This window comes from Lissotriton helveticus, chromosome 10 (assembly GCF_964261635.1).
Source record: "Lissotriton helveticus chromosome 10, aLisHel1.1, whole genome shotgun sequence".
Classification (NCBI taxonomy): domain Eukaryota; kingdom Metazoa; phylum Chordata; class Amphibia; order Caudata; family Salamandridae; genus Lissotriton; species Lissotriton helveticus.
The window spans coordinates 445,965,079-445,977,740 of NC_136071.1; the positions used below are offsets into that span (position 1 = coordinate 445,965,079).

The 12,662-nt window shown below is 48.0% G+C and overlaps 2 protein-coding genes across 2 annotated transcripts in view; one reads left to right on the forward strand and one right to left on the reverse strand.

Annotated features, from left to right (window-relative positions):
• Nucleotides 1-385, reverse strand: part of TMEM204 (transmembrane protein 204) — a 146,407-nt gene extending 146,022 nt beyond the window's left edge. Inside the window, exon 1 of the mRNA XM_078662939.1 lies at nt 104-385. The gene's annotated coding sequence lies outside the window, so the exon portion shown is untranslated. The remainder of the gene's footprint in view (nt 1-103) is intronic.
• Nucleotides 1-12,662, forward strand: part of IFT140 (intraflagellar transport 140) — a 1,386,753-nt gene that overhangs the window by 1,098,559 nt on the left and 275,532 nt on the right. The gene's annotated exons all lie outside the window — the stretch shown is intronic.

The following is a 12,662-nucleotide window of genomic DNA, read 5'->3' on the forward strand; positions in this document are numbered from 1 at the left end:
TACGCCGCTGTTTCTCATTCGTGTCTCCTCCATGGTTCCTCTGGAAACTATCCTCAGCTTAGAACAATAGTTTATGCTGATAAATAATGTAATTGTTACGTACCGTGCGTACACAGCCAAGAAGAACTGTTTGGGATTCTGAAAAGTAAGATTCCTGACGGAGAACCTGAAGTGCCGATGCGCATTCCCAGACTGCAAAAGCGTGTAGCAGTGCGGGAGCCTAGTGCCCCCCTATCCCGCACGTCACTGCTTGGTTTGCCTGGGCATGTTGAATCCTACGCAGGGTTCCTTTCCGCAGTTGCACCCCTGTGGGAGTTCGATCAGGTGGTCCCCCTGCTCCGGACGCAGGGTTTCCTCACTCCTCAGAGCGGCGGTGGTCTGTATCTGGAGGAAGAGTGCTTGGAATGTGGGGAGGAGTCTGGCACGACTTCTCCCACCATCTGATTTAGTTTAAAAACCCCATTCCCTGTACTGGGAAATAGGAAACAGCCCCTTTAACGGAGATACTGAACACACGTCTGTGTATACACGAACCCGTTCATGTGAGTGATCTGTCTTAGATTCTTAAGAGCAGTGGTCGAAGTGGGCTGGATCGGAGGGGCACGAAGTGCCCATACTTTTTGATCATACCATCCCGGGACGGTTAATTCCGAAAGTTGAAATCCTCAGCTGAAGTACCAGGCAGGGAGTGCCCTGTGCTGTGAAAGCGAGGGCAGTGCTGGCAGCTAAACAAGCCTTCTCGCCAGGGTTCCTGCTTCCCTGAAAGAAATGCAGATGTGTGAAACTGGTTAATGTGCATATGTAAAGGCTGCCTGGAAGCCGGTGTTGGCTTTAATTGGTGGAATCACTTGAAACTTCCCAATGAGACACAATTATTCTTTTTGAAAGGAACTGCAAGGGAGCTACCAGCTAGGCTGTGAAAAGGGTGTACTTTTAAAAGACAGTTAAATAACAGTTGCGGTACGACAGTCTGGGTATTACTAAAATCTATATTTTGGAAGCCCTTTTTTTTTTTAAATCTTAAACTTTTTGCACTTATTATAGCAGCCTATCTTATCCTGTGTGTAATGCAAGTTTAAAATAATGTCTGGCATGTACACAGCACTTTCTGTCACAGACTGGGACCTTGTAGCACTAAACATTCACAAGTTACTATTCTCCACTGCACCAACCAAGACAGTACAAGAGAGATAGTAGCCTGGACCTTGTGTGGAACTCCCAGGTGGTGGAAGATGCGTCGCAGAGTTTTTATAGTAATGAAGCTTGATCTTGTACGTTTGTCCACTTGGGCATTCATTGATAGCTTGGAGTTCATGGTAATTTTGAGGTTTCTTACGTCCTTAGATACTTTATGCAGGGCTCCCAGATCATCAAGCCAGGAGGCAGGTGGGTCATAATTGTTCCAATCGCAACATAAGTATTTCAGTTTTGGAAGCATTCCATTTGAGAGGGCTCCCTGTGATCCACTGATCAACGGCTCTGAGGGAAGTAAACATTTGTGAGTTTCCAATGTCTTTGGGGCCTTCCAGTATAAGGAGTATTTGTGTGTCATCTGCAGTTCTAGCATGTGAGGTGAAATTGAATGATCAGTGCCGGTAATGACTTCATGTAGATGTTGAAAAGCATAGGTGAGATGATAGAGCCTTGAGGGACCCCTGCTTTTGTGAAGTATGGTTTGGGCAAGAAAGGGATGTATGGATGATATTTGTTCTATTTTGAAGGTAGGATGTCATCCAGTCGAGAGCAGTCCTCTCTATGTCTGCTTCGTAGAGTCTTTGTATTCATGTGTCATGGTCAACTGTGTCAAAGGCAGCTGAGACGTTCAAGAGAAGTAGTACAGCAACCTCGTTCTGGTCAACTCTGTTCTTAAGGTCATCACAGATGGCAATGACGGCAGATTCTGTTGCCTCTTTCTGGACTTAATCCTATTTGGAAGTCTGAAAGTATGGAATTATTTTCAATGAATTGTGACATTTGGGCAAATGCTGCTCTTTCTATCAGTTTGCCAAGCAAAGCTCTATTTGTAATTGGTCTGTGGTTGTCAAAGTTGAGCGGGTCTAGGCTGTTTTCTTAAGTAATGGGTGTATGTATGACTTTTTTGGTCTTCTGGAAATATTCCTGTAGTTGAAGAATTATTGATGACTTTTCTTACTGCTGTTGCAGCAGAGCTAGTTATAAGAATTTTCTTGAAGGTTTGTCGTGGACATGGGTCAGAAGGGCTGCCGGCAGGCCTGCTTGCTTTGACCATATTCCTAAATTAATTGTGTGATATTTGTTGGAAGGAATGCAGAGGCTGGGTTAGCCTACTATTGGAGGATTTTTTGGGAAAAGGGTCAGTGTAGGTGCTTTTTCCTTTGTTTTAAATAGGAGTCCAACATGTCTGCTTTGGTTGAATAATACACAGGGGCGGATTGACACTGCGCGCACTCGGGCATGGGCTGAAGTGCCGGTGTCTCAGTGCACTCTGTGGGCCGTTTTTTCCCCCTTTATCAGTCCACAGAGAGCACAGACAGGGAGAGGAAAGCAGCTCAGCTGTGGCCTCTCCTTGACTCCCTGCCCTGCCAAGCAATCATGCTGATGGTGGGCTGGGAAGGGGTGATTGTGTGCCAGAAACGGCCTCCCTGGGGCAAGGTGTTGCTCAAGCCTTTGAGACATTTTCACCTCGGCCCCTCTGGGGCCCACGCAGCCCAGGAATAGTGTTTGCATTAGTCCTCGCCCACAGCCCTTCTCATTCAGGGCATAGTGGGCGAGGAAGAATGGGTCTCACTATGGGGGGCAGGTGATGTGGGGAACTCGCACCATCTTCACCTTAGCCTCCCCTCAGTGAAGGGCTGGGGAGGGCTGAGTAAGTTACAAATAGCTGGGTCTCACTGTTTTCAGGTGCTCCTGCTCTGGAGGGCTGGAAATCATTTTTTAAGAGAAAGGAGCCTCGCTGTTTTCAGGTGCTCCTGCACTGGAGGGCTGGGAATAATTTGGTAATAGAAAGGGGTCTGGCTGTTTTTCAGTTGCTTAGCTTATAGGACATTGTCACCTTGGCCCTCTGTCCTTCACAAGAACAATATCCTCTCACTTACATTCCTTGTGTGTTTCATGAAAGGGCTCACCCGTGAATGTGGGCCACGCCCGTGTATGTGTGGGCCACGCCCCGTAAATGTGGGCCATGCCCCGCAAATGTGGGCCACTTTTTCCGTCAGTCCCCGGGCCAAATTGTGATTCCAATCCGACCCTGGTAATACACACAGTAGTCAATCAATGATGCACTAGACTCAATAAGGAGATCCACACCATTTATAAAAAATAACACTTATCTTTATATATGTTAAGACACCAGAATCAATATGATCAGGTAAGTATGTTTTTCAAGAGAAATACGTTTGCATTTAAAAAGTCGATACAGTGCATTTTTCAGAAGCTGCAATGTTATCCTGTGGGATGAAAAACAAGTATGACACCTAGGTACAGTACAGCAACTTATGGGATCAATCTCCTGGAATTAAGGTCAGTATGAGGCAAGGTCCAAGGCAGCACCTACAGGTCACCTCAGGCGGCACTGGGGTGACCAGTGTGCTTTTCAGCATTGTGTGCCCAATGTTATCCTATGGGGATCGGTCCTGTTGAAAAGAGGCCGCAGGCTTGGACTGGTTAGCCAGTCTGTCTGAACAACAAGGGGGGCTCAAGTCTCAAATTGCTCGGGGACACCTTTGGTCCTCTTCCACAGGCGACGGGTGCAGAGGTGTCGTCAGTCGTCTGATTTTCGTCACTGGGAGCACTCGCGCTAGAGGAGGCTGCAAACAGAGGCTGCAGGTGGCATCGTGAGGTTCACAGTGGGCAAGTCCTAGGCGGGGCTTTGTCTCTGGAGGGCCGGGGGACCACACTGGCACCGTTGCCCACTTCAGCTCAGGCTAGGTGGCAGTGGTGCTTTACAATGTTGGATTTTGGTGGTCCATATTCCACACTCTTCTCTGGTGGCGGGCTAACAAAAGTCAGTCAGCACCAGGAGCTGGTAGGTTTTCATGGGGCACCTCTAAGGTGCCCTCTGGGTGCATATATTACTGAATCCCACACTGTCTCGATGTGGGTTTATTAATACTAGATGTTTAATACCAAACATCCCTCTTTTCAGTGAAGTCAGTATGTAGCTGGGGAACTTGTTTTCACCAGTGTCCAGCACATGTTTTAAAATGGCTTCTCTGTTTACTTGTACTGGCAGTAATGGAACTGATCAGCACAGGGGCATTTTTGCTCATGCAGATATGCCCTTGTATGTAAACTAAGGCGCCTTTCCTTAGGGCTGTAAGGCCCGATGTAGATGTGACTTACGAATATTACATGCATTGTTAGGGGGCATGGCACACAGGTATGTTTTTCATGTCCTGTTTTCACTTTTGCCTAAACCAAGACACACAGCCTGTGGTGGCAGTTACTTGAGCTTGGAGAGGGGTCCTTTAGGGTGGCACAATTTGTGCTGCAGCCCTTGGGGACCCTCTTTAGTGCTTCAGGCCCTAGGTACCATTTACGAGGGACTTACAGAGGGCACTAAAGGTATTGCCAACTGGGAAAACGATTGCACAGTTTTGTGAAAGAGATCTGGCGCTGGGGACCTGCTTAGCAGGAACACAGAGAACTTCCAGTCAAAATCACATCAACTACCCAAAGGGAGGGGGTTGACCATTTCAAAAAGGACACCTTCGTTCAATAAATTTGTTACTTGTAAAGTGCATGCACCTAAAGGCATATGCAGGCACCCCACACTCACACTGCTGCTCTCACACAGGCATATCTCATGCTTCATTTACATAGGCATTGGCCTCATTCTGTACTCACGCATGCACAACTTTCAACCTATAGACCACTTACCCTACACTCACAAAAGACAATGTTAGTCTTTCATTCACAGGTACATCCCTCACAAAACATGGTGACTATCCTGCACTCACACATTCACACCACCCACACACAGGTACACCACTCAGTAGGAAGTAGCAGAGTTTGGACTGATGGTGTCATAGGAGACACAGGTTAATTATCTGGTGCATCGGTCCACTAGTGTAATTCAAAGGACTTGAAGTAAGCTGCAATGTTAGCCTGAATGCCCACTGAGTTGATCTAATCTCCCCATCAGTCGCACTTTGATCAGCACTGCCAAGTCTGAGCTTTGTGGACTTTTCAGAGGAAGAGTCTTGGCACAACAAAAGTCCCACTTGCCTTATAAGAACCAAGGAAGTGATTTTTTTTTTTGTAGTGCAAGCATATACAAAGTTAAAAAAGAGAGAAAGAAAGAGAAAAAGAAAGAGAAAAAAAACGCCAACTAAATGAGGGGGGCAAGTGCTGCATTAAACAATAATGCTTTAGACTGGTCTACTATCTTGGAGCAGTTAAACATTACAGAGTATGCAGAATACCTTATCAAAATGGTGGCAGGGTTTTGAAGCTTGCAGCAATGGTGCCTTGTGTTCTGCATAAGAAGGTTGTGGACCAATGACAGTGGAGCCGCTGGTACTCTCATTACTTAATAAGCACTAGTCTGCTTTTGCAGGCGAGCCACTACGGGATGAACTAAAGGAAATATCTCCTTAGGCCCACAGTAACACTGAGTAAGCAGGCAAAATACTGCTATGCAGAGAACCTGACATCCTAAAGGCCAGGTGTTGTCTACTAGGTTGAGCCAAACATTGGCAACAAAGCCAGTGGCAGAAGCGAACTGGCTGATCCATTGCCCATATGTATGTATGGTGTTCTGAACAGCTGAACTAATATGTGAATGACACTGTATGATGAATAACTGAAGTGGGCTTACCTTAAGTCCATTTTCCTTAAGCAAGATTATCTGTTATTTTGGAGAAAACATGAGGCTGGAGAGACAGTTAAACCAGTATTTTGGTCAGAAGAGAAACACGCAGAAATAAAGCACATGGAGCAAGAGTGTAGGAGGCCATTAGGTTACACACAAAAGACATAACGCCCACTTAAAGAGCATCACAGCCTTCCCACAGCATGGCCGACGGCAGCATGGAAGGGGTTAAAGTGTGGTACTGCAGTGCCAGTCAGTGCAAGCTTCGTTCAAAGACATGGAACACATGTGGCACTACAGGACCATTACAAGCTTCCTTCAAAGACATGCAAAAAGCAGGGCACAGTAGAAGTAGCACTTCAGATTTGGTACTAGTGTAAGGAACAGCACTGAGTGTATGAGTGGGATGGGTATGCCCAGACGTGGGTCCCTTGCTCACCGTGCCACTGGATTCAAGCTAGCCTTGGTGATATGGGGTAATACCTCAAATCCAGTCCCAGGGTGCTTGTTTCCGGTCCAGGGAAGACCTGATTTGGCAGTTTGGGGTGGACTGTTACCATGTGGACAGGATCAAGACTGATTTGCATACGGCTGGGTCCAAACTAGGGTGGCATGGTGTGCAAAAGAACGACAGATTTGACCCAGATGTCCTGACTTGGGGTGAATGTATGATTTACTCAGAATTCTGTTCATCATCTTTTCCCCCTCAGTGAGATGGGCATGCCCAGACGCGTGTTCCTTGCTCACTGTGCAATCGGATCCAAGCTAGCCTGGCTGATGAGGGGTAATACCCCACAACCGGTCCCATGATTCTTGTTTCCAGTCCAGCGAGGGCCCTACATGGCAGCTCCGGCTGGACTTTACCCTGTGCCTCATGGGAGCAGTCCAGCCCGAACTGCCAAGCCATGTTTTTCCTGGACCGGAATCAAGCATCCTAGGACCGGTTTCTGGCTATCAGCCGTCATCAGCCAGGATAGCTTGACTCCAGTGGCGTGGAGAGCCCGGCACTCACGTCTGAGCATACCAGTCCCACTCCGGGTGACAAATGCAAAAACAACAGTTGATGGACAGAATGCAGAACAATGTCATACATTCACCCCAGTACAGAGATCTGGGCCTAAATCCATAGTTTTTTTGCTCACCAAGCCACCCCAGTTCAGACATGGCCATATGCAAATCAGCCTTGACCCTGTGCCTCATGGGAGCAGTCCAGCCTGAACTGCCAAGCCATGTCTTCCCTGGACCGGAATCAAGCATCCTAGGACCGGTTTCTGGCTATCAGCCGTCATCGGCCAGGATAGCTTGACTCCAGTGGCATGGAGAGCCTGGGACTCACGTCTGAGCATACCAGTCCCACTCGGGGTGACAAATGCAAAAACAACAGTTGATGGACAGAATGCAGAACAATGTCATACATTCACCCCAGTACAGAGATCTGGGCCTAAATCCATCGTTTTTTTGCTCACCAAGCTACCCCAGTACAGACATGGCCTTATGCAAGTCAGCCTTGACCCTGGGCCTCATGGGAACAGCCCAGCCCGAACTGCCAAGCCATGTCTTCCCTGGACCGGAATCAAACATCCTAGGACTGGTTTCTGACTATCAGCCGTCATCAGCCAGGATAGCTTGACTCCAGTGGCGTGGAGAGCCCGGGACTCACGTCTGAGCATACACGTCCCACTCGGGGTGACAAATGCAAAAACAACAGTTGATGGACAGAATGCAGAACAAGGTCATACATTCACCCCAGTACAGAGATCTGGGCCTAAATCCATCGTTTTTTTCCTCACCAAGCTACCCCAGTTCTGACATGGCCATATGCAAATCGCCTTGACTCTGGCTGATGGCGGTTGATAGCCAGAATCCGGTCCTAGGATGCTTGATTCCGGTCCAGGGAAGACATGGCCTTCCTGATGACCATCAGAAGAAAACTGATGCAGGTCCTCATGGACAACACAACCACCTTGTTATTCTGCAACGAGTGTGGCATAGTGGTAACCTGAATCCCATTAATCTGGATCCTATACCAGGAGGCCATCTGCCTTTGGATGGATGGACCAGCAGCAAATCTTACTGGTGGCCAGGCACCCCGCAGGGTCCCTGAAAACCAGTGTGGTTGGCTGGCAGATCACGAATAGCTTTGCGATCCTGAGAATGCCCTAGGCATATTCAAACAGTGGGACCTTCCCATGGCTGAATTTGTCTGCCTTGGCAGAGAATGGACATTGTCGACAATTTTGTGCACTAGAATTCTTTCCGGGAGAGTCACGAGGAGATGCATTCCATTTGCGATGAGAAATTGGTCTCCTGTACATATTCCCACCTTTACCTCTTCTGCCTCAAATTCTGAAGAACATGATGATGGCCCAAGTCATCTTGTTTGCTCAGACCGGGCTGTGGGTGGGGTGGTACTTATATCTCTCCTATCTAAACATTTGCTGTAGGAAAGTGCCTCTTTTTTCATGGGTACCCCTCCCCCCCACTTTTTGCAAGGTATCTGACGCAACTATGACTGAGAAGGGCACTGGGTTCCTGCTAACTAGGTCCCCAGTACCAGTGTTCTTTCCCTAAACTGTACCTTTGTGCAACAATTGCTAACTCTTTAGGATCCCTGCACGTCCCTAGTAAGTAGTACCTCTGGTACCTAGGGCCTGGGAACTAGAGAGGCCCCAAAGGGCTGCAGCATGAATTGTGCCATCCTAAGGGACCCCTCACCAAGTTCATGCAAACTGTCATTGCAGCCTGCGTGACTTGGTGCAGAGAAAAACGAAGAGTCAATATGGTACACACCCCTGTGTGCCATGTCAGCAAAACACTGCATGTGGTATAGGTATGTCTCCCCTACAGCAGGGCTTACATCCCTAAGACGGGTGCACTATACCTATGTGTGGGCATATCTGCATGAGTGGATTTGTCCCTGTGAAATCTAAGTTCACTCTTGAATACCACAAGTGCGCTGGAAAGCCATACCGAGCCCATGGGCTGGACCCCCCCTCATTACGAATTTTCCACCTACATTATAGCTTCACTGTATCCCTAGGTGTTTGGTACCAAACACCTCGTCTTAATAAGCTCACACTGATGCCAGTGCTGGATTTATTAATAAATGCACCCAGAGGGCACCTTAGAGGGGTCCCCTGAAAATCTACTGACTACTAGTGTGTTGGCTGACTGGTCTTATTCCAGCCACCTAGATGGAGTTCTGACCTCCTGAAGTGAGAATCTTCGCTTTCGGAGGCCAGGAACAAATCTTGCTCTGGGCAGAGGTGTTCACACCTCGGCCAAGCAGGATGTGCATTCCAGGGCGGGAAGCTTTAAAGGCCCTACCAGCTTTGTTATGTGACCCAGGCCTCTCTAGGCAGTCGAGATACCCCCTCCCCTGTCCTGACACCACCTTTTGGCGGCACAACATTTGGGAAAATAAGTAAGATTAGGAGGTGTGCCCACATTCAGCCAGCACCACCCCAGCTGATGTGGACCCTACTTTTCAGATTCCTCCATGTTGTTCTGGACGGAATTAGCATTCTAGGGTTAGGGTTATACCCACTTCCCACAGGAAGTGGTCATATTGATGGTGTAGGTACCCTAATGGTAGGTAGCACATTGGCTACTACCTGTCATTCCCCAAAACACCCCTAAATTGAGTTTTTAAGTGGCACCCCTGAATCAAAGAACTCAGATTCGATGGATCAAGAGAAAGACAGAGAAGAGTCACTGCCTGAGTGCACTTACCTGTACGAATTCGCTTTTGAAGAAAGCACTTACCTTTGAACTAAGTTCTTGGTTTTGAAACATATGTAAAAAGAAGTGTTCTTTTTCAAGTTTGGTCTTGGATTTATTGTTTGAGTTTGTGTCTCATTTATTGCCTCTGTGAGTACAACAAATGCTTAGCACTACCCTCTGATAAGTCTAACTGCTCGCCCACCCTACCAGAAAAAAGAGAGTTAGTATTACATACTTTAGCCTCTGTAAACCGATTGAGCACCCATTGGACTCTCTGTGCAGTGTTCTACGTTTTAGTACACTATATAGAGAGCCAGTTCCCACATTTGCTCTCTGGATCCTACTCTTGAATCTCTGCAACCTACACTTCCATGCATAGAGATTGATTAGTGAGAGTTGATTTCCTTCAATTAGTGCTCCATGTCATAATAGCAACCAGACATCCTTCAATAAAATACATTTGGGCTGGGAAAAGTTGTGGTTTTGTGTGCGACCCGTCACCTTTTTTCCTCTGGAGGCCAGACTTTTTTTAATGTATTTTTGTTTTTTTGTTGGCTCCATAGGGTTAGGCAGTGGGTACATTTAAAGGTTACACGCCAACCATTCAACTTTCTAATTTTGCTAGGTCATCCTTCTCTTTTCAGGTCCCCACCAAGATGCCCTTTTTTGAAGAGTTTGACTCAAATGTGTCCTACAAAACCTTTCTCTAATGTCACAGTGGGGCCTCAGTTCAGTTGGATACTCACATTCCACACGTGCACCCCATATGAGCAGACACATAGTTGTTCTCTTCCGCTCCTGACAGGCAAACCTGCCTTTCTCATAGTGATTATTTCTGTGCTCTGCATGAGTGAGCTCCAGGTGCTGTTCCTTCCTACACCACTTTCTAGACACATTGGTGTTAAGAACTCGGGCCGCCTTCCTGCAAAAGTGGTTTCCGTTTCATGTCATGCAGTTTATTATCCTACCAGCCTTCTTTGCTCTGCCACACCATTCAAAAGAAAAGGAGAGGCTTAATTAATTTGACCCTAAAAAATCTCTGGGCTTTTATATGGCCCTTACTAGGGACCACCACATGGGCGACCCGCTCTGTTGGTTTCATTGGGAGCAAATAAAACAGCATGGTGCAGAAGATCATTCATGGTTGATAATCCTGTGTCTATAGAATTGTTGTGTGGGCAGGAAAAGAGCCCATGGCATGGCTGCGGGCCAAGTCCAATAGGGCAAGAGCTGCAACAACTGCGCTTGTAAGGGGAGGTCCTGTCCTCGGCATCCGTCAGCCTGCGACTTGGGCATTGGTGCATATGATCACAGGGTACTACTGCCTTGGCAGCCAGGTCATTAGAAAGGGCTATTTGCAGGCTAATTTCCTAGTTCGAGACCCTCCCAGGCCCTCCACCATTTAGAGGTACTGTTATGCTATCTGTTCTAAAGCTTAGGAGTTTAGGAGTATCCATCAGATGAACTTCTCTTTGATAGCACTCTTTCTGATGGATACATCTGCCAGTGGATTCCTCACCTTGTGAATATCCCCCTTCATCAGCAACATTCGGAAATTCTTTTTGTAGCTTAGCGCCAAAGTGGACGACGTCACAGAAGCACGGCATCGCGCGCGGCTCCGCTGACGTCACCGACTCCATAATAGGCCCACGTCGGCGTGATTACATCAGTTCCCTTTTTTCCGCGTCGTCGACTCTAACGGTTTTCGAGGGATCCTTTGTAGCTTTTATAGTAACTTTGTTACTGTTTGTTGGTTTCAGTGTCTTCTTCTTTCGTTTTCTCCTGTCGAGATGTCCTCGAAGAAGACCGGATTCAAGCCGTGTGGTGAATGCGGGAAAATTATGTAAATCACAGACCCGCATGAAGATTGTGTATGGTGCCTGAGCTCGGACCATGATGTCCAAGGGTGTCCGTCCGGTAAAAAGATGAATCCCAAGGCCCTTCCTGAAAGAGAGGCGAAGCTCCTGGTTGCTAAAATGAAAGGTAAAAAGGACAGGAAGAGCTCGAGGTTGCGGTCGAGGTCTCATTCGAAGTCGCCTTCGAGGTCGTCATCGGGATATGCTTCCAGATCGCAAAAAAGAAGCACAAGAAGAGGAAGCATGTATCTCGACATCATTCTGGGAAGGATTCGAATTCGAAGCCGAAGTCAGCGAGAAGCAGGCATCGTAAAGATGATATATCTCCTTCACCAGAGGCTCTGGATCCGGAAGGTGATGCTTCGCCCATGGAGTCGCTGGAGCATTCACCGGCTCCGGTGTCGAATCCCTCTCTGGCGCTGTCTCGAACACCAAGTCGAGAGGAGGAAGAGGCTCCCTTGCCTGAGGCTTCGACGACTCCAGCACACCAACCCGAAGAAGAGGTCCACAAGAATCCGGTGCCTCCTCAAGAGCAGCCTGTGGGTCTATACTCTCCCTTACCAGGCCCGGGACAAGACCCTACACAGTATTTAAATGCCATGTATGGTGTCTTCACGAGAGCCATGTACCCCTCTGGAGCAGCGGTTGGTCCCATGGGTCCGATGGCCTATAATCTGGGAGTCCCCCAGACTTATGCTCCGGCGCTGTTCATGCCATTTATGCCAGCTCCGATGCCGCCTTGGCATCTATCGGCACTGCCGAGGTCATCGACGCCGGTTCATTCGTCACCGGCGCTGGCTCCTGTTCGACCTCGAGAACAGCGTCCTGGTCCTTCGGCTCCGAGTTGGACGTCGGCCCCGGCTCCATCGGAGTCGATTGCAGATCCGCCGTCGCCTTTTCCGAAGGAGAGGTCGAGACGTGAAGGTCAGCAACTTCTAGAGGAACAGAGGTACAGAGAGGCTGAGATGGAAGAGGGTGAGCTACAGGAATCAGAGGATTTCTTTGATGACTTAAGGGAGGCTAGTGGATTGGAACTGTCTCCGGATTGGGAGTTAGCCTCTGTCTCAGATACCCCTTCAAAAGATTTCATGTGGTCATCAAGAAGGCAGCAGAACTATTGAATTTAAATCTGCCTACTGCGGAGTATAAGTCGAATATTTTGACAGAAGTCCTCCACTCTCCATCTTCTGTAGTAGAGCCCATGCTTCCTTTCAATGAAGCTTTGACGGACCCAATCTTGGAGGTGTGGAGTAGACCTCTTACGGCTCCTGCAGTTTCTAAAGCTGTTGCAA